Source organism: Pinus tabuliformis, chromosome 2_2 (genome assembly GCF_031772625.1).
Source record: "Pinus tabuliformis cultivar Carrire ecotype Pingquan chromosome 2_2, CPIR1, whole genome shotgun sequence".
NCBI classification, from domain to species: Eukaryota; Viridiplantae; Streptophyta; class Pinopsida; order Pinales; family Pinaceae; genus Pinus; species Pinus tabuliformis.
In genome coordinates, this window is record NC_142300.1 from 494040626 (window position 1) to 494062300 (window position 21675).

Below are 21675 nucleotides of genomic sequence, written 5' to 3' on the forward strand. Positions count from 1 at the left end.
GTCAAGCAAGTGTCTATGAGCTTTCCCATCTATGAAGATACTAAGTTGTTCATAGACAAGGAGATCAAGATCACATGGCAGGACATCAATGACATCTTTTCAGGCACCTTTGAGGAGAATCTGGAGGACCACAGAGTCTATGTCAACATACACAAGTCTGGCTTGTACCAGGTTGCATGCAGGTATCCCGAATTTCCATGCGCGGACATGATCCATTGGATTTTCTCACATACTGATCTAGAGACAATGGTATTGAGCAGTGCTAGTGGAACAAAACTTGCTACCTTTAGGGTAGAGAACTTTTAGCAGATGTATTACTTGCCGCAGCCAGTGGAAAAAATGGATGCACTCTTCACCCACCCCAACAGTAGTACGAACTCAAGAGACATATTGAAGAGTTGGGTGAGAGAGTCGTCTAAGTTCAGGACGACACCCAACCAAGTATACAAGGAAAAGGCACTGCAGAAGGCTTATTAGTTCTTGTTCATCTTTGCATTCTGCTTGTATGGTCAAGAGAGTACAAAAAACTTCCCGTAGATTTGGGTGATCGTGTTGGATCAACTGGTGAACGAAGAAAGAACCTTTCAATTGGTCCAACATGTTGCCTCTCCAGCTGAAGGGGTAAGTAACAAATGCCCGACATTCGCCCAAGGGTCAGAAAGTAAAGCTATTCATGTCCGCCTACATGCTTGATGCAATCTATGCCCGTCAGCAGTTCCTTGGCTTGGGAAGGGCATGGACACCTTCAGAAACCTCTGTACACATCTGTTGCAGGTTGTTCTCCGAGTGCAGCTTCTGTGGATTTATACTATAGTTATCTGACCACTTCGTCACCCCAGTGTACATGATGATCTTTGAGCAGGATCCGCCTTGCATGTCACAGGTAGTGATGGAGGCATTGGTTAACATAGAATATTGGTATGCCTCACCCCTTGGCACCTTCATCTGAATGTACAATGAAAAGAAGGCTCTGCATGTGTTACTGAAGTTTACCATGGAAAAGTTGGTCATGCAAGAGGTTGCATACCACATCTCGATACGGTTGTCAGTGAGACTGCAAAGGAAGAAGAAGGCACATTGGCTCACTCTTCCTTTGTGTATTGGGTTGCATGAGATCTAGAGTCTCAAGCACACTGAGGCTGAGACAAAGGAATTCAAGAGGTTCACCTTCGGCACTAGAAGTTTCAATACATGTGACCCACATTTCTTAGTGAAGGACCATTGTGCGAGAGTGTATCATCCTTGGATCCATGGGGCATGTCATTGGCCTGAGGAAGACCTATGGAGGTATTGCTACAACTCCTTAAAGCTCAATGAACCAGTCACAATGGTTGTAGAATGGTTAGCAGAGCACAAGGTAGCAACATCTTAGAGAGAAGCAACATCATCACCAACAAAGGGCGACAAACTTGTGCATGACAAAAGCAAGAGGAATATTGCCGACAGCACAGAGGCAGAGAAAGGTTGTAAGTTCAAGGGAGATCCACTTGTATTAAGAGTAGCTTTGGAGATTGAAGTAAAGAAGTGACATCACAACAAAAGGATTGTGCAAAGACAGAGGGAGAAATAGAAACTGGAGGAGGCAAAGAAGAAGTTGTAGGAGGTGAAGCAACAACTAAGGGAAGAACAAGAGCTATGCAGAAAGGGAAAGGAAGCGCAGCAAGAAAATGAACAACAAGAAACGCAGTGTGCACACATTAATGAAACTGCGCAAATACAAGTTATTGACTCATCACAGCTGGCATATAGCAAATAGGATGAGCAGTGATAGGAGCAAGACTTTCTCAAGAGATTGAACAGATGTTGGAAGATGGGCATGGATTTGCTTTAGCTAGAGCAAGATCAAGATATAGATCTCATGCCCAAAGGCCTAGAGGTCACTCTGCCAGTTTCACCAGATCTAGGAGCAGAGCAAGTCCAAAGTGATCAAGGAGACACTCAAATCCTTGAGGACAATCCGGAAGAATATGTGCACAACATATCCTTTGACAAGTCACAACAAAGAGTTGTATAATCATGCAGAGCGTCCACTTCAAATATCCATGTATCTCCTACGTAGTTTCAAGAATGAGTGATCGTGTCCGATGTGCATAGACATATAGCTGCATTGGCCGATGCTAAAAAGGCATATGCCGAAGCCACTAGCTCAAGTGTGAGATTCTTGATAGTTGAGAACGAGTGCATGACTAAGGAGTTGCAAGTGGCTAAGCAGGGAGAAGAGCAAGCTACAACATCCACTAGAGCAGAGTTGAGGAAAGTGATACTTAATGAAGCATCGTCTCTCGAGACAGTCATGTGGAAGCTGTACTTCAAGTTCGTCATTGTGCATAAGTCAGTTGCCCATCTTAATGCTTGGCAGCAGAACTGTGCTAGGAGAGCACACATCTTGACATATATACAAACTATTGTCGATCACATGTAGATATGGACAATGAGGTACAAAGTAGCCCCGTTGTACTTGCCAAAGATGATGAAACCAAAGTTAGTGGAGTTGAAAGCATGCATCTAGAGTTAGATTTGGAATTATGAGGAGCTCCTACAACTCATCACCAACTTTTAGGCTTCACATGCATGAGTGTTTAGGAGCGTGGATATCATTGTGTACACGCAAGTGATCCCATCCATTGCCACACTCACTGAGGCGAAAGCAAAGAACCAAGTCCGACTGGAGCTAGACATGTACTTCGAACAGTTGATGTGCATAGCCACGAATGTAGATTTGCAGATGAGCATAGACACTCTGCACTAGTATGTCACTGGTCCGGTTTTACTCAAGACCTTGATGTGCATGTTATATGAGGAGTTGGACAGAGGTGCCAAATCAGTGTACCCAGATGCAACGGAGGCAAGAGTTTTCTTTCAGAAGGATGTCACTACGGAGTACACAGACACCATAACAGAATACCAAGCTTGGCATCAATTTTCCACCATCGATCACTAAGAGGATGTCGATGAGTTAGTCTTCCCACAGTTGTCCGATTATCATTGATGTCTTGCATGGCTTACTCAAGCCCATTTTTGTCTCACATGGGTACATGTGAAGATTGTATTGTAAAAATGTTGTAAAGTGAAAGACCAAGTGTCAATAGTAGAATGTAAACATTCATGTGTAAGTTGAAGAGTCATAAGGGTAGCTCAAGAGTCACAAAGGGGAATGTCAAGGGTCACCCCACCCTTTGTTATATATAAAACCTCATAACTCATTGCACAGGATTTTGGGAGCCAAGCTTCTAATAGGTATAACTTAGAGAAAGCTTGGAGTGTATTGTAATGAGCCTTGGATTCTCCACAGTGTAGAGCGAGTACATATCTTTGGAGGAGCAGACAGCAGTGACTCTAACATTCCACTATTGGGGCTAGTGGTTGTCATGGTTGTATGTATGATTGGATCTTTCACTCTTTTAATATAACAGAGCCAACACATTTCCTGCATGTAACATTATTGTAGTTTGACTATTCTGGTTACTCTAATAATGTATATAGTTGTAACTTATGCATGTATGTATGGACTATTCCATACGTGTTTGTATGAATCTTATTGAAGCGTGTTGTTTATTTAACTCATCACTTTGGATTGTCGACTATTCTACTTTCCATCTTGTGATGTCTTTCAGATCATGTGTTCCCTTTCAAGTTGCGTACTATTACTGTCTTGTAAGGGGCACACTCTTCTCCCCTTCCATGTGTTAGAGCCTTTCCATGCGTCTTCCCTGACTTGCTTCAAGGTCACACCCTTGCTTCCAACAAGGACATCTTACTTACCTCTACGCAACCGCAGTCAAGGCAATACTGTACTACCCACTACTGGGACTCCTACTCCAAATGGTCTGAGGTCTAGTTGAGACTTCTTACCGAGGAGATACCTTGGCATGTTGGTAGGTATAACACCATTAACAGACTGAAAAAACATAATGGTATTTTACAGGTATGGCAGAGCTGAAGGTATCATGGCGAGAACGACATTTGGAGCCCCTCCGTGCTGATGTTTAGGGGAATCAAGCAGTGAGAGGGGTGCTAGCACGATATGGCATGTTGAAGTTCTTGGAGAACACTATGATGAGGGCTGGAGAGCCCTTGCTGTCGAGGATAGTGAGTTATTGGGACCCAGATTAGGAGGCCTCTGTAGTAAAATGGCACAGGATCAATATCACGATCCAAGACATATATTTTCTGATAGGATTGACCCCCTTGGGAGTGGTAGGGGAGATACATCTAGTGTTGTCTCGTGGGAGGCATATTGGTGAGTTTCTTGATCGCCACTATGTACCAGGGAGTCATGCAAAGGGCGTGACCATACATATCACTAACTTGGAGAGGCTTGAGACATGAGCTACAGTCGCAGCGGTGCTGCGGATTTGTGGGAGTCATGTCGTCCACCATATCACTAGAGGGCATATGATGTTGTCGTCATTGAAACGATAGTTGATATTATGTAGATGTGGGACCAATGATAACTATTCGTTTGGGACAATTTTATTCTCACTTTTCTTTGAGAATATCCCCACTATTTGACCTCATGTTCAGATCCGTGATGGGGGCCCACAGGAGCCCAGGATGCACCGCTTGGGACAACTACTAAGATGAGGTGGAGGAGGGGGAGTCAGATGAGTGTTATGACCCAAGTTTTTCACTCATTGGGAGCATATGCCACTATATATAGATGCTTATCCATACAGTGGCATGAACTATCAAGAGGATCCTAACTTACCACTTCCACCAGGACGAGCATGGGGCCCAGATGGTAAGTGAAAGTTGATATATATTTGATGCATTTATAGTGTAATAAATATATGTATGTGGTACTAATTTCTAAACTTTGTGGTATGCACATATAGCACTGGTGAGGTCGGCAGGATACATGGGATGAGCTGTAGTGTCGAGGACTGCAGATCAGGGTGGTACCTCATCACAACAAAGACTAGGTGGTGATGCTCCAATGGAGGATCTGTTACGCAGATGTGATGTACTACTAACTAGGGTGATAGAGTGTGGGTGGAATGAGCTAGAAGATCGATATATAGATGACTGCACATGCCTTCTCTCAGAGCGACGAGGAATCATGCAGCGCATTATGATGGCCGATCAAGCATTATGAGATCTATAGACTAGGGGGATGGAGCCATTGGCTTGGGACCCTCCAGATGATAGTGATTAGGCATAGGGATAAGTGGGTCCCCATTTTTTTTATGATAACATGCGAATGAGCATGTCATATGTATTTAGAGTAGTGGACTGAAGACATTGTATGACGATACATATTTATGATTATGCATTTTTTTGTGATGATTATGGTTTGCCATTTGTTTATGGATGTCTTCTTACATGTGATAAATGTCAATTTAGAATGTTATTAACAATGGTATCTACATAGTGATTGTGGGCTCTAGGAACATGATTGAACGAAATGTATTCAAATTCACGTGCCAAAAACTTAACTCGTAGATATTTTCTAAATAAGACAGGGTTTCTAGTGATATGAATGACTATGTGTTTTAATGAATGATTGTCCGTTGTTGACGGTGTATTGTAATAAAAAATAAACTTATAAAAATAAATAATATAATAATAAAACTAAATGTTTAAAAAAATTATTAAAAAATTATAAATAAAACTAAATGTTTGAAAAAAATATTAAAAAATTATATATATTTATAAGTTAATATTTTAATATAAAAATAAATATTTAATAATGCAAATATAACCTTTAAAATATTCTTTTAAGAGTCTTAATTGTAACTTAGGGACAGTCTTAATTGTAACCTAGGGACATGAGTCTGGCCCAACTTCTTTATAATTCCTCGTTAAGGAGCACTGACATGGATGGAAAACTTATCACTTACAGAAGCATTGAAACCTATATGGTGGTTGTAACAATGTCACAAACCCAAGTCACTTCATTAATGTATAAAATGTTGAAATATAAGGGACCTATAAATTATATACTATTAGATATTAGATATATAGTTATGTAATATTAGAACCATATTATCTTTTTAGAATGAAATATGGTTCTACATCTCCATTACTTCGAAAAATAATATAATTTCACTTTCATAGGAAATATATTTATATGGGCCAAAATATGAATGCAAATCATACACATGTACAAATTTCTTTTCAAATAAAATAATGAAAGCCATTAGCATTATGTGGAATATTTGTCTTTTATTAGTCCCTGCCATCTGGCAATGGCCAGGGACTATAGTAATCAGATTCACGATTTTTAGCATTAATTCACGCGGTTTATACACTGAAAAACCCTGAGTGTGCGGCTTATGCAACCCGTTCCGTAAGTTAACTATATGGTAGTTTGTTTCATCATCTTATTTGGCCTCTTCCCGAGGAGAAGAGGCCAAAAGCATATGTTATTTTCGACTTGCGTTGTTTTCATTATTTGGAAGTGGAGATTAATGCTAGCATTAAAGGACTATTACAATCGAATTGCATTGAGATCTGAGGCGTATGTACACCCAACAAAAAATTTAACCAAAGTTTTTTGTACACGCGGCTTTACGGACTCTGGTCACAATATTCTGAAGGCTGGTCCACGCGTCTTCTCTTCTATTATACACTTGACACGTTTCCCTGACCGCTTATACGCTTGACACATTTCCCTGACCGCTTGAGAAAATTCAGAAAAATCTGTGTGGGTCAGAAAATTCTATATCGGTTCAATGGAATTTTGTGAATTATTGAAATTTTTGCGGAACGATGAAGCCTGCCCGATCATTCAGTGAAGCTAGATCACTCACTGAAGTGATCACGGTGATCTCAGTCCGATCACTGAATTGATATTGGTCCGGGTCCGATCACTCACTGAACCCTGCCCACATCCAGTTGTTGTGATGCCCACACCCAGATGCTATTCATATTGTTAGAATTTTTGTGTTTTTCAGATATTATTAGTAATCAGTAATTAGTTTTGCATTTTTTCCAGATATTATCAGTAATCAGTATTGCAATTGAATGCATTATTAATAGCTTACCAGGCGTGAAATTTGTTACCTGCGTATGCATTTCTTGGTATGCCTATCCCTACTTTCCAAATTTCTTTTTCTTTTGGGCAGGATTAAGCTCTTCTCCACCATTTCTTGTTTGGAAGTGGACAAGCCCTGCTTGGTATGCCTGTACCTGCTTTCAAAATTTATTTTCCTTATGTTCTCTGTTTGTAAGAACTAGATACTACTTATGTTCTCTATTTGTAAGAACCAGGCTAAAGTACTTCTTCCGTAAGAACCAGATGAGAAATCATGAGTTGTTAGTCCTTAGTTATTAAAAATCAGATGAGAAATCATGATTTGTTAGCTGGTAGATACACAACAATTTAAACGATTGATTTATAAATAGAGAAGGGCTTGAAACTTCTTCCAAAACAATTTATAAACGTAGGAAAAATGTTCGTAACGACAGAAATTAGGATTAGAAATCTTTGAAAATATTCGAGGGCCAAAGCAATTTTCTGAATGACTAATAAACATATAAACGTTGCAGGGCTTGAGCCTATTTTCAAAACAATTTATAAACAAAGGATTTCTAAACTTGTTCACCTGCGATTCAGTCAAAAGGTCCAAGTATGTGGACGAGCGCGGCGAACGAACTTTGGTTGTTGTCACCAAATGCGACCGCGCACCTGAAGGGCTTCTAGAGATGGTCACCATGAACATCGTCGACATACGCCTGTTCAGCTGCGCCTCTTCTTCAGAGCTCTGGAGCCCGTCGTCTTCTCTGAAGTTGAAATGGGGTTTGTTATGACAGAGCAGAACAAAGAACAAATGCTCTCTGCGCTCTATTATGCTCTGAGATGGCCATGTTTCGTAACAGGTACTTGCCTCTTCCACATGGAGTGCTGGAGATCATTGCAGCAATGGCATTTTTTGCAGAGTATCTCCTGTTTAACTTTCATTCTACAAGCCATGCTGGTCTTGAAGGCTGCTATCACCAAATTCTAGTGCTGCTTGTGGGTCTCTGTATTATTTCAGCAGTATTGGCAGCAACATTTCCCAAGAGCTTTGTGGTAGATTTATTAGGTGGCGTTACATTACATTGCAGGGTCTTCCTGCTCGGGTTTCAGGTTTCAATATGCCTGATAACAGATGTTAGCCTGATGCAACCTTAGGTGGCCTGCTTTAGAGACCCTTCTCGGGTTTCAATCTTCCTGCTCGGGTTTCAGGTTTCAATCTGCCTGATCACATATGTTAGCCTGATGCAACCTTAGGTGGCCTGCTGTAGAGCTTGCATGTGTTATGCTATGGAGAGAGAGGTGTTAGGCACATGGCCCTCATGTAGGGCCCACAAGGTGGATAAAAGTTTCGATTTTCATTTTTATTTTTATTGAAATCGATTGATTTTCTTATTTTTATTTAAATTTGAAATTTCATGGTGCATTGTCGTTTCTCAGTTGAGAGCTTACCAGGGTTCTGCCCCATTGATTCACTCTTCGCCTCTGTCAACGGATACGACTTAACGACCCTCTTCTGGTTTTGGAGCTTTCTTCGTTTCTAAACGACTTGAATTGCTCTCCCCACTGGTTACTTCGGAAACATCAACTCCAGCTCCCCTCCCTTATTGATTGTTGGGCAGCATGACCAAATGCACAATATCCAGATCCACTCTTAAGTGCCGGGACAGATGGCCTCAATTTCAATGCTGCAGAGGGGTAGATAGCTATGAGAGTGAGCAGGGAACGCGAATGCATAACCGAAGGGGATCAACAGAAATCGAAAGGTGTTCAATAATGGTTTCCAAAGCGAGGTTCCATATTCATATACGGAGCGAGCAAGCTATTAATTGGCACAATTCACATCAAAAGAGGAGCCATGCAAAAATATAATGCTGAATTAAAAATTCAAAATTAGAGGCATCTTTGTTCAGGGAGCTCTTTCTCATTGGTCATTTAAGTCAGTAATCCATGGGCTGTACATTGAGATCTGTTTCAGGTCATTACACTGTTGTCATGCAGAAATGTAAGTTGTAACGTTGTTGAATTAAGAATTCAAATTGTAATTTAAAAAATTGTATGCTAATATTTGATTTATCCAGCATTATGTTAAATAGACAGTTTACGTCGCCCTTACTTGGGAAGTGAAGGAATCTGTGGATTGTTCTTTGCAGGTTCATTCATTGGAAATCCAAACTGATTGAAAAATTCAACTGTTCTCACAATGGTATGCAATGTGAATTTTATTTCCACTCATATACTTTTCCAAATATGGATTTTTTATCGGAATTTAGTTGCCTTATTTCAGCCTAATAGAATATTGACTTAAAAGGAACATCTGATCTCCTCCTTTTTTCATGTTTCGGTTTCACATAAAATAAAAAACTAGTCTCAAACAATGTGTGCACTAAGATCTGATAATATTAGGAAATGGTTGCAGTTTTTTGGGGGTTATGGATATCCTGCTACATCATTCGAGCAGACTTATAGATGTTATCCGGCTTCTTTTATTGATAAGGTATTGCTTTTACTATTAATTTTTGATATTGTAGATTAAATATATGATAGTAAATTAGGTTTTCTAATTTGTCTCATTTATATAGGTGGTTAAGTTTCCCCTATCTACTAGTGTGTTTCCAGAAATAAGAGAATAGAAATTAAAGTTACCATCAGTGAAATCCGTTATTTTAAAGAAAAGAATTTTTTTTATATATTGAAATAAAAGAATTTCCAAACTGCCGCAGCTGTATCTGTAAGCAGGGTGTTATACAGGGCTTTCTAGAAAACTTACAAATTGCAAGTTGATTACAACTATTCAATGCCAAAGACAACGTTTTTAATAGATTGGGAGTTTTGCCCCATAGATTGTTGGGGATGAATTGCCCATATGGTCGATTATCATGAATGCATTGATCTGTTTGTGTGAGTATGCAGATCAGCGTCCCATGTGTGAACTACCCATTTTGGCTTCTGTATCTCTTATATATTCTATTTTATTCCTTGCATTTTAATTCCTTTTTGACACTGTCAATTGAGTCTTTGTCTCCTTGAGCTTCTATTTGCATGTGCAATGTGCATTGATCTGTTGAATAATTCTTGACTCAGTGTTATTCTTTTGCTATTCTGAGTTCTCTTCTAGGTTATGTTACTGTTCTTCCCTTGTTCATAAATACCGATTTGTGTTCTTGCTTGTAAGCTTTATTCTGTTCAGGCTATTCTGTTTCTGTTCATGCTGCTCTGTTTCTGTTCATATTTACGTTCTTCTGTTCTATCAACCCAGAAATGCCTTCTAATCTGTGGAGATAAATCCCTCATGATCTCTAGGAACACCAGCCAGTTTTTTTGTTTTTTACTTCAATAGTACAATGAGTTTTGGCAATGTGTGGGATGAATTTGTAAGATTCAAGAAAGCCTTGAAATAATCTTTTTGTTTATTGGATTTTAACTTTGGAGCAAAAAATGTACATGTTGGCTTAAAGCCTTTTACGAACTTAAATTATTCACCTTCAGTTGAATAATTATTGACTCAGTGTTATTCTTTTGCTATTCTCAGTATTGTTTGTTTCTGTTATGCTTGTCAGATTAGATTGCAGTTACTAGTGCTTTTGTTTTTCTGTTGTTGTGTTTTAATCGATATGGCCATGTTTCGTAACAGGTACTTGCCTCTTCCACATGAAGTGCTGGAGATCATTGCAGCAGTGGCGTTTTTTGCAGAGTATCTTCTGTTTAACTTTCATTCTACAAGCCATGCTGGTCTTGAAGGCAGCTATCACAAAATTCTAGTGTTGCTTGTGGGTCTCTGTATTATTTCAACAGTATTGGCAGCAGCATTTCCCAAGAGCTTTGTGGTAGATTTATTAGGTGGCATTACATTACATTGCAGGGTATTTGGTTTTATCAGGTTGCATTTACTTTGTATCGCCCTATGATGCCAACTGGTTGCGGCATCAAGGATCATAAAATAGCATGTGAGTCCAGAGAATTTGAAATGAGGGGACAACTCTGAAGCTGCTGCTTCCATTCTATTAAGTGTTTCAGTATGTTTGCTAGCAGCCACCTACATCTGTTAGTATTATTATTGTAATATTTCTGGCTTGCTCCTAAGCCTAGTACTTCAATTTTAGGTGCATATGTTGTTGGTTATTTAACACGTCAGAAATAGAAATTAAAGTTACCATAAGTGAATTCCCTTATTTTAAAGAAAAGGTTTTTTTTTTTTTTATATTGAAATACAAGAATTTCCAAACTGCTGCGGTTGTATCTGTAAGCAGGGTGTTATACAGGGCTTTCTAGAAAACTTACAAATTGCAAGTTGATTACAACTATTCAATGCCAAAGACAACGCTTTTAATAGATTGGGAGTTTTGACCCATAGATTGTGGGGGATGAATTTCCCATATGGTCGATTATCATGAATGCATTGATCTGTTTGTGTGAGTATGCAGATCAACGTCCCATGTGTGAACTACCCATTTTGGCTTCTGTATCTCTTATATATTCTATTTCATTCCTTGCATTTTAATTCCTTTTTGACACTGTCAGTTGAGTCTTTGTCTCCCTGAGCTTCTGTTTGCATGTGCAATGTGCATTGATCTGTTGAATAATTCTTGACTCAGTGTTATTCTTTTGCTATTCTGAGTTCTCTTCTAGGTTATGTTACTGTTCTTCCCTTGTTCATAAATACCGATTTGTGTTCTTGCTTGTAAGCTTTATTCTGTTCAGGCTATTCTGTTTCTGTTCATGCTACTCTGTTTCTGTTCATATTTACGTTCCTCTGTTCTATCAACCCAGAAATGCCTTCTAATCTGTGGAGATCAATCCCTCATGATCTCTAGGTTGGCAATGTGTGGGATGAATTTGTAAGATTCAAGAAAGCCTTGAAATAATCTTTTTGTTTATTGGATTTTAACTTTGGAGCAAAAAATGTACATGTTGGCTTAAAGCCTTTTACGAACTTAAATTATTCACCTTCAGTTGAATAATTCTTGACTCAGTGTTATTCTTTTGCTATTCTCAGTATTGTTTGTTTATGTTATGCTTGTCAGATTAGATTGCAGTTACTAGTGCTTTTGTTTTTCTGCTGTTGTGTTCTAATCGAGATGGCCATGTTTCGTAATAGGTACTTGCCTCTTCCACATGGAGTGCTGGAGATCATTGCAGCAATGGCGTTTTTTGCAGAGTATCTGTTGTTTAACTTTCATTCTATAAGCCATGCTGGTCTTGAAGGCCGCTATCACCAAATTCTAGTGCTGCTTGTGGGTCTCTGTATTATTTCAGCAGTATTGGCAGCAGCATTTCTTAACTGTAGCTGGCAAATGCTTAAAAACAAAGTTCCCTTGCTCTAGCTTCTTCTCAGCATCTAATACGGTTTTCGTGACTTGCCCACTCTTGCATTCTCAGGATGAACTTAACGCAGGGACTTGCTGCCTCGCAGCTCATCTTGTTTCTTTTGCTTTCCTCTTTACTTTTCTAAGAGGGCGAGCTGATCATGAATGGTGAATACATCACTCTAAAATTTGAGTTCTATTTTTGGTTAATGTAAAGTAATATGAGTATGATGCATTTATGATACATTCCTTAATATGTATGAATAGCTTACATTTCTTAAGGAGTGATTTCTTGTACAGATCCAATATTCTTCTTTTTATGTACCAATTGTGTAGGACCTATTTCGGAATAGGTAGTGCCTTGGTGAAATTCTCTCGTACATGGATTCTCCTTTTAGGGTTATTATTAGCAATTAAGTTTATTAAATTACTTTTTATTCTCTTCTTTTTATGTTTGACTAAGTGAAGAAGGACACACTAGTTAGGGTTTTATTAGTACATGTGTGAGTACTAAACATGTAAGAAATATATAAGGCTTATGAGAAGTTAATGTAGTCTACTGTAGACATTATTGTAATATTTTTATTTTTTGAATGAGAAGACATTGTTTCTAGTTTTAAATGTTTTTTTTAAATTGTTTGTTGCATTTATATTAAATTGATTGCTATATCAATTATCATTTGATTTGGTACTTAGTGTAAAGTTGAAGTCATAGGGTTATAGCCCCTATTTTAATAGTAAAATTTGTTTCATTAGTTGGGGTAAAGAAAAATTTAAATTTCATTTTGGTTAACAAATGACAAGCTTTGAAATCAATTCTTTACTAAGGAAGTTCCTATTTCTATAATTTAGATTATTGATTGAGATTTTTCCAATTGTCACTTATGAAAACCTCATATTAGGCCATATTACTACCAAAAGTGACTATGGTATTAGTTTAAAAGTGAAAATGTGCATAAAGTCATGCAACTAACATAATTCTTAAAAGCATGAATGAAACTAATTTAAATCTGCATATCATAATTTAAATACATGGATATCGCTTCATGAGTTACACACAATATTCAAGCATTTCAACATAGAATTAAAACTATCAAATCTTACTAGTGAGATCAGTTTCGAAGGGCTTAATTTCGTAAGGCAAAATATGTCCAAAAATCCACAATCGCTGGGAGGAGACACCCCAAATCCATCCATGTTAAAGGTTGGGGTGGCCCAAGCCAGGTGCAATCCTTAGGTAATTTTCACAACTTATATGCCCTTGGATTCCAATTTCTTAGACCCGAGGTTAGTCTCATAAGTTACAAAAACACTAGCAAACAATAAATAACATATAATTATAAATATATTTAATTGAAACAATGAATAAATTCTTATCTTTAAAATGTTTACAAAATTGGTTGCAAGTGTTAGATGCTCCACCCAACCATATGCATTGTTGCATCAATGTTCTCTATAAGAAGCCACCCTTGAGCGAGGGCTACAAGTCCACAAATATTAATATCTCCCATACATGTCTATTGTCCACTCACATAGTCCAAAAACCAGTAAAAACATAGTGACATGATTCCTGCAACAATTCCATGCACCCAACTCTATTCCCATAAATCTATGCAACCCAAGGAATGACATTGCATTTCCTACATCCCAATCCATCAAACAACCTCCATCACCTCTAAGACTACAATACAAAATCAGCCAATAGCTTCTCACCCGAGAGCTCTAGGAAATCCAACTATTATAGAAGTGCTCATATCAACCTTTATACAAAGACTTAAGTAATTGTCCACAAGGACTCCTCAAAAGCATACCAACATAGTCCTCAACATAAAATCTAGCTATAAAAACTAGTTTTCAACATAATATAAAGCTACAACCTCTTGCAACACTCCCATAAACTCTATAATTATTCTCTTCTTTATATATATGTGTGTGTGTGTGTGTGTGTGTGTATACATACATATGTATATATATATATATATATATATATACATACCCCTATACTTGAATTCCCTCTACTTGAATTTCCTCCCATGATTAATTGACTCTAACTCTTCCCAAGGAGTATTGTACTCACCCCATGTTGTCATAACTATGTGAGATGACTCCCTCACCCATTTGTTAAATGATTTTACTTAGTCCCATTCTTTAACAACTCTCTAAGGGTACTTTTCTATCAACCTTACATATGCATTCAACGATTGTGTTTTAATAAGCCAAAGAGGATTAAATTGTAAAGGGTAATTTATTAGGAAAATGACATGGTATTATAGGCCTATGGATTTCCCTTTGGACCCCCATTTAATCCCCCTCTCTTGTGGAATCATAGCCCCACTATGACTACCTGTCTTTATCTTTCTCGCAGCTAGTGATGTATTTTCTTTTACTGTTTTCCATGTAAAATGTTTACATATTACATCACTAGGCCCTAAATCATTCAATATATAGACAATTATACATTGCTAATCTCATGCCCAAATCTAAGGTGTTACATTCCTCTCCCCCTTGATTTTTTACTATCCCTAATGCACCTTACTATATATGTGTACATGTATACATATACAAAATTTTACATCACAAAAATCAACAATGTCTTAGTTTAATGAATCCTATAGAAATTCCATCCAATTTTCTATCATCCACCTTCAGCCTGCACAACCTAAGGAGTTGTACTCCCTTCTCTACATCATAGTTCCTTGGGTTGTCCCAATTCCCTTCTAGGGCTCTAGCATATGCTAGACAAGAAGTCTCAATTTATCATTCTAAGAAATTCAATTGCACCCAAAATGGAGTCCTTATGCATTTATGTACAAGGTTGCACTCATATTTCTCCAAAATTTGCAAAAATATGGAGGTACTCTTCATGTGTGGCCTCCTCATGCTCCCACATGGAATTTTTGGGATCATAGGAACTCCACTAGTTGCTTACTAGGTTAACAAATCTACTCTTGAGAACTTTGAATTTCTTGTCCATGATGCACATTGGCTCAAATAAAAAATCCCCTTCATGTTGCACTTAGATCATAGTCAAATCAATGAGATTGTTAGGATTAAGAACATACTTTTTCAATAGAGACAGATAGAATACATTATGAATTATCATGGATGTAGGCAATGCAAACATGTATGAAAATATGCCATATCTTTGTAGAACGTTGAATGACCCGTAATATCTTATTTCCAAATTTAGGTAGCTCCCAGTGTTGATGAGTTCCATTTTACCTTTACTTTTATAAAAAATGCTCACCCACTTTAAATTCTCTATGTGCCCTGCCTTTATTCACATTGTTATTTTCCCACCCTCTACAGCCTTTAAATTCTATTTTATCTTTACCATTTTCTTTCATTTCTCTTAATATTTCTCACCTAGTAATGTTTATGTGTACTAAGTTATCTCAACTCACTCGTGTGTTACATTTTCCCCATACAAGGATTCAAACACACTCATCTTGAATGATGTCTAATGCCCATTATTGTAGGAAAAATCAACCAATTGATGATAGTCTTCCCACTTGGAAGGCTTGTCCATAACAAATATTCTTAGCACATCCTCAATTATTTGGTTAATCCTCTGTACTTTCCCATTTGATTTTGGATGATACCTCATGTTGAAATTCAATTTGGTCCCAAGTCCTCTAAAAAAACCCCTCCAAAAATTGGAATTGAACATGGGTTCTCTATCTGACATTATTTCCTTATACATATCATGTAGCCTTGCAATTTTCCTCATATAAATTTCTAAAATGTTGGATTCCTTAGTAGCCATCTTAACTAGAAAAAAATGAATAAGCTATGTAAGCTTATCCACCACTACCATGATGGAATCATGTTGCCTTGTTCTCCTTGGAAACTTGGTAATGAAATCTATAATAAATCTTCTCATTTTCATTTAAGAATGAAAAATGGCTATAGCAAACCTATAAGATGTTTGTGTTGACCCTTCAAATTTTAACATTACATATATTTTGCTATGTAATTAGCCACATCATCTTTCATTGCTAGCTAAAAGCATTAGCCTCTTATGGTTGTAACTATTTTATGATATGCTAGATGTCTAGCATAAGGTATATTATGCATCTCCTTTGGTGGTAATTTTATTAATCCTAGAGAATTAAGAAAATAGATTTTGTTTTTGTATAGGAGGACTCCATCCTCTTCCATCTTGTAATATTTAAATTTTTTCCATACACTATCCTATTATAAACCTTCTTTAACCTACACATAATACTAGTCTACTATTACAACCTCCAAAATTTTACTTCTTAAATTTGAATTATACATGCTAATGGTTGTAGCATGCATCTCATACACCCTTCTACTAAATGAATCAACCACTTTATTCTCTTTTCCCTTAACGTTCTTCATGCAAAATCATATTCACTATGGAATTCTAGCCATCTTGTTTGTCTAGCATTTAGTGTGGACTACTCAAAAACATATTTTAGACCATTGTGACATTATCCATTCATTATACACATAAAATTAGTTGGCACATTTGTCGATCGAAAAGGAACTACCAAAAATTCATAATGACCCTACATTGTTTGTGAGGCAATGTTGCTAATACCTTCTTCTCTAATTCTCACTTGATGGTAACCTGCAATAAATATTGGAAAATAATTTTTCTTTTCAACCAATCAATAAGGTCAAAGATTTTTGGTAAAGGGTACTTGTTCTTTTATTGTAACTTTGCACACTCATTTAAAGTCAATGCACAACCTTAGAGTTCTATCTTTTTTCTCAGTTAATCATTACTAATACCTACTATTGATTCTTCACATAAATGTTGATGGTTTATGGGGTCATGTTAATTTCATATTGATTGTAGCTAATTGTAATATGTATCTATCTAATTCATTTTGTATGGTATGAAGTTTCATCAAAGTTAGATAATAATGATTAACATATTATTAGTGTGTAGGAGTGAAGTTCTGATAATAAATCTACACATAAATTATGAAATTTCAATTATATAAATTTAATATAAAATACTGTATCAACATAATTTAGTGATTATTATATTTTGATTCAAACAAATAAATTTAAATAATATTATTCGAAATAAATTTAACAAATAATATTTTATAATTTGATATTTATAAAAAACAATATTTTATATCTTGAAATTTATATATTTTGTCTAAATTGGGGAGATGAAACAAAAACCAACTCTAAGTAAAATATTGTAATAAAATTACACTTACACATTTTTATTTAGGCAAATCATGGCAAATAATTGTACTTTTAAAATAATAATACAACTTTAAAAGTAAATATAAAAATATTAACTAATAACAATTATTTGCACTTCAAATTAACAATAGTATTAGAGTTGCATCTCAATGAAATAACGTAAATACAATGACCTAATAATTATATTACAATATAAATATTTCATCTTTTATCATAGATTTTGTTAACTCTATCTTGCAAGACCTAACAATCATAATCAAACCCAAATTATTATTTTTTTCCAAATTTTTTACCTCTTTTTTCTTATTTTTTACACCATTTAATTAAAAATAATAACAAATTTACAGAACTTTCATTTCAAACTATTCAAATGACTTCACCCTAAATTTCAATAAAGTTTTCGTAACTTTCTTCTATAATATCCCAACAACCACTTAGTTTCCACTAACTAGCAGCAACTAATAAGTTTGCCAGCGTGTATTAATATAGACAATGTTTCATACTAAAGTCTTAATCTATCATAATTAATAATGTAATTGAATAACTAATAACTAATTCTTCTATAATATCTCAACAACCACTTAATTTCCACTAACTAACAACAACTAATAAGTTTGCCAGCTTGGACAATGTTTCCTACTAAAATCTTAATCTACCATCATTAATAATGTAATTGAATAACTACTATGAAATAAACAAGTAAACATTATAATATTGAATGTTGCCAAATCTACCATTTATTCAAACTTAATAGCATATACCTTTGAGAATCAACAATTAATACCATCCTATACCATATAACTGGGTAAATAGTGTTCATCAACCTTTGGTGAATCGGGCTTGTGAATGTGCTGTAAAGTAGTCATAATGAATAAAGTCAAATGAGCCACTTACATTTCTCGATTGGTATTTCAGAAACAAACAACAGATTCTGTCTCTTAGCACCAATATTTGGACTAAATTCGTGTAACCCAAAAACGAAAGAGCTTATTTGTCTGTTTACGATCCATTGTCAAACAACTTATAAAAGATTCTTGATATGTTATAATCCATTTTCTAATAGGATTAGACTAATAAACAGGAATAACAATTTCGTTGTCCATCAATCCATTCTCAAAACTGAATCGGCTAGATTCCTGTAATGAAACTGCAAGAGATTATTTGTCAAATACAACACGACAGATATTTGTGTCTTTATGTGCTGGACTAAATCAGTACCTTAATTATGAATTTCCAAAGAGAAAACTTCTTTCCCCAGATATTTGTCATTAAGTGCTGGACTAAAACAATATCTTATGAATTTCTAAAGAGAAGACTTGTGGCTAGATTCCTGTAATGAAACTGACAGAGATTATTTGTCCATTATGATTCACTGTCAAATACAACGACAGATATTTGTGTCTTTATGGGCTGGACTAAATCAGTACCTCACGAATTTCCAAAGTGAAAACTTCTTTCCCCAGATATTTGTCTTTAAGTGCTGGACTAAAACAGTATCTTATGAATTTCTAAAGAGAAGACTTGTTTTAGTCCAGCACTTAAAGACAAATATGTGGGCAAAGAAGTCTTCTCTTTCGAAATTCATAAATTTCTAAAAGGAAGATTTGTTTTAGTCCAGCACTTAAAAACAAATATGTGGGCAAAGAAGTTTTCTCTTTCGAAATTCATAAATTTCTAAAGAGAAGACTTGTTTTACTCCAGCACTTAAAGACAAATATGTGGGCAAAGAAGTCTTCTCTTTCGAAATTCATAAATTTCTAAAAGGAAGACTTGTTTTAGTCCAGCACTTAAAGACAAATATGTGGGCAAAGAAGTCTTCTCTATCGAAATTCATAAATTTCTAAAAGGAAGACTTGTTTTAGTCCAGCACTTAAAAACAAATATGTGGGCAAAGAAGTCTTCTCTTTCGAAATTCATAAATTTCTAAAGAGAAGACTTGTTTTACTCCAGCACTTAAAGACAAATATGTGGGCAAAGAAGTCTTCTCTTTCGAAATTCATAAATTTCTAAAAGGAAGACTTGTTTTAGTCCAGCACTTAAAGACAAATATGTGGGCAAAGAAGTCTTCTCTTTCGAAACTTGTTTTAGTCCAGCACTTAAAGACAAATATGTTGGCAAAGAAGTCTTCTCTTTGGAAATTCATAAATTTCTAAAGAGAAGACTTGTTTTAGTCCAGCACTTAAAGACAAATATGTGGGCAAAGAAGTCTTCTCTTTCGAAATTCATAAATTTCTAAAAGGAAGACTTGTTTTAGTCCAGCACTTAAAGACAAATATGAGGGCAAAGAAGTCTTCTCTTTAGAAATTCATAAATTTCTTAAAAGAAGACTTGTTTTAGTCCAGCACTTAAAGACAAATATGTTGGCAAAGAAGTCTTCTCTTTGGAAATTCATAAGGTACTGATTTAGTCCAGCACTTAAAGACAAATATCTGCGGAAAGAAGTTTTCTCTTTGGAAATTCATAAGGTGCTGATTTAGTCCAGCACATAAAGACACAAATTTGTGGCGTTGTATTTGACAGTGGGATCATAATGTACAAATAATCTTTTTCAGTTTCATTATAGAAATCTAGTTGATTCAGTTTTGAGAATAGATTGATGGACAATGAAATTGTTATTTTCAGATCTTTGATTATTAGTATAGATCTATTTAAACCATGAATTTGCTAAGAGTTGAGAGAGATCAAATCTCAAACTTGAAATAAAAATTACAAGTCAAGAGATTTATTCTCTTTTAGTGCAAATATGTGATTAAGCTGGATTAAATTGTCATTGTTTAAATTGTATTTTTAAATATTTTATCGTTTTCAATATTTTATATTAAAAATTAAATAAGTTACATATTTTCCTCTTATTAAAAAATAAATATTTATTTTATTTTTAGTTAATTTTTTTTTCAAGCATTGAAATATTTTACTAATGTAAACATTAACACACATATATTGTATACTGAAATATGTTAAGTATATTTTACTAAGGTAAACATTAAAACACACATATATATTATATTGAAATATATTAGTTAATATGGATATTCAAACCATTTATTTAAATTCTATATTGAGATATTTATAAGAGAAATAGATTTTTTTTAATTACTTTATATCCATAAAATTATATTATTTAAGATAGGCATCTAAATATTTTATTTATTTCTAGAAGAGTGAAAGAGAAATATCAAAGAACTAAGTAAAATGAAAGTGAAATATCAACAACTCATTTAATTGTTTTGTTAATCCATTTTTAATTGTTTATTTATATGGTTATTTAATTTTTGTTTTTTGCAAAAATTGTTTTTATTTTTTTTAGGAAATTTACATGTGTCTCTCATAATAGATTGTAGAATCGACCTTGTGGCCATTTTTAATTGTTTATTTATATGGTTATTTAAATTTTGATTTTTCCAAATTTATTTTTATTATTTTTTGAGAACATGACATACTTACACATGTCTCTTATACTGGGTTGTTAAATAAACCTCTCAACTCAACAAATTTAGATAATTCTCTTAAAATTAGAAAATAAATTATAACACATCAAAATTAGAAAATAGATTATAACACATCAAAAATCTTTTATATGTTTATCCATTTTTATAGATCGTAAGCAGACAAATAATCTCTTTCGTTTTTGGGTTACACGAATCTAGTCCAAATATTGGTGCTAACAGACAATGTGTTGTTTGTTTATGAAATACCAATCGAGAAATGTAAGCGGCCCATTTGACTTTATTCATTATGACTACACAACACATTCACAATCCCTAATTACCAAAGGTTGATGAACACTATTTACCCAGTTATAAGATATTAATTATTACGCCGTAAGGCGTTTCCCTTTGAAAGGAATTGCCCCAGCCGACGCCGTGTCTTATTGTCGACCGTAGATTTATGGTGTTAGATGATTAAACAAAGTTTGATCGTTGATCGTAGGAAGCCGAACGATTAAAAACAGTTTCGTTGATCGTTGGAAGCCGAACGATTAAAAGGAGTTTCGTTGATCGTTGGAAGCCGAACGATTAAAATCAGTTTTCCTGTCATTCACCTGTTGTATTCCTTCTGCCCTTGCGAGCTGCTTGAACTAGCTCGATTGGATCATGACGCTCCATTATTGTTTCCATAGAAGTGTGATCAGAGGGAGCTTGTTCTTGATTAATTATAGCCTGAGCAGTATTATGGTCATTAGGAGTCCAGGAGCTCATTTGATTTGCATTATTTGCA

The 21675-nt window shown here is 35.5% G+C and overlaps 1 long non-coding RNA gene across 1 annotated transcript; it reads left to right on the top strand.

Moving 5' to 3' along the window:
• Nucleotides 1-9104: 9104 nt before the first annotated feature.
• On the top strand, nucleotides 9105-9428 carry LOC149193533 (uncharacterized). The gene is made up of 2 exons (XR_016254965.1): nucleotides 9105-9164; nucleotides 9378-9428. It is a non-coding gene; the product is annotated as an uncharacterized LOC149193533 (long non-coding RNA).
• The last annotated feature ends 12247 nt before the right edge of the window (nucleotides 9429-21675 follow it).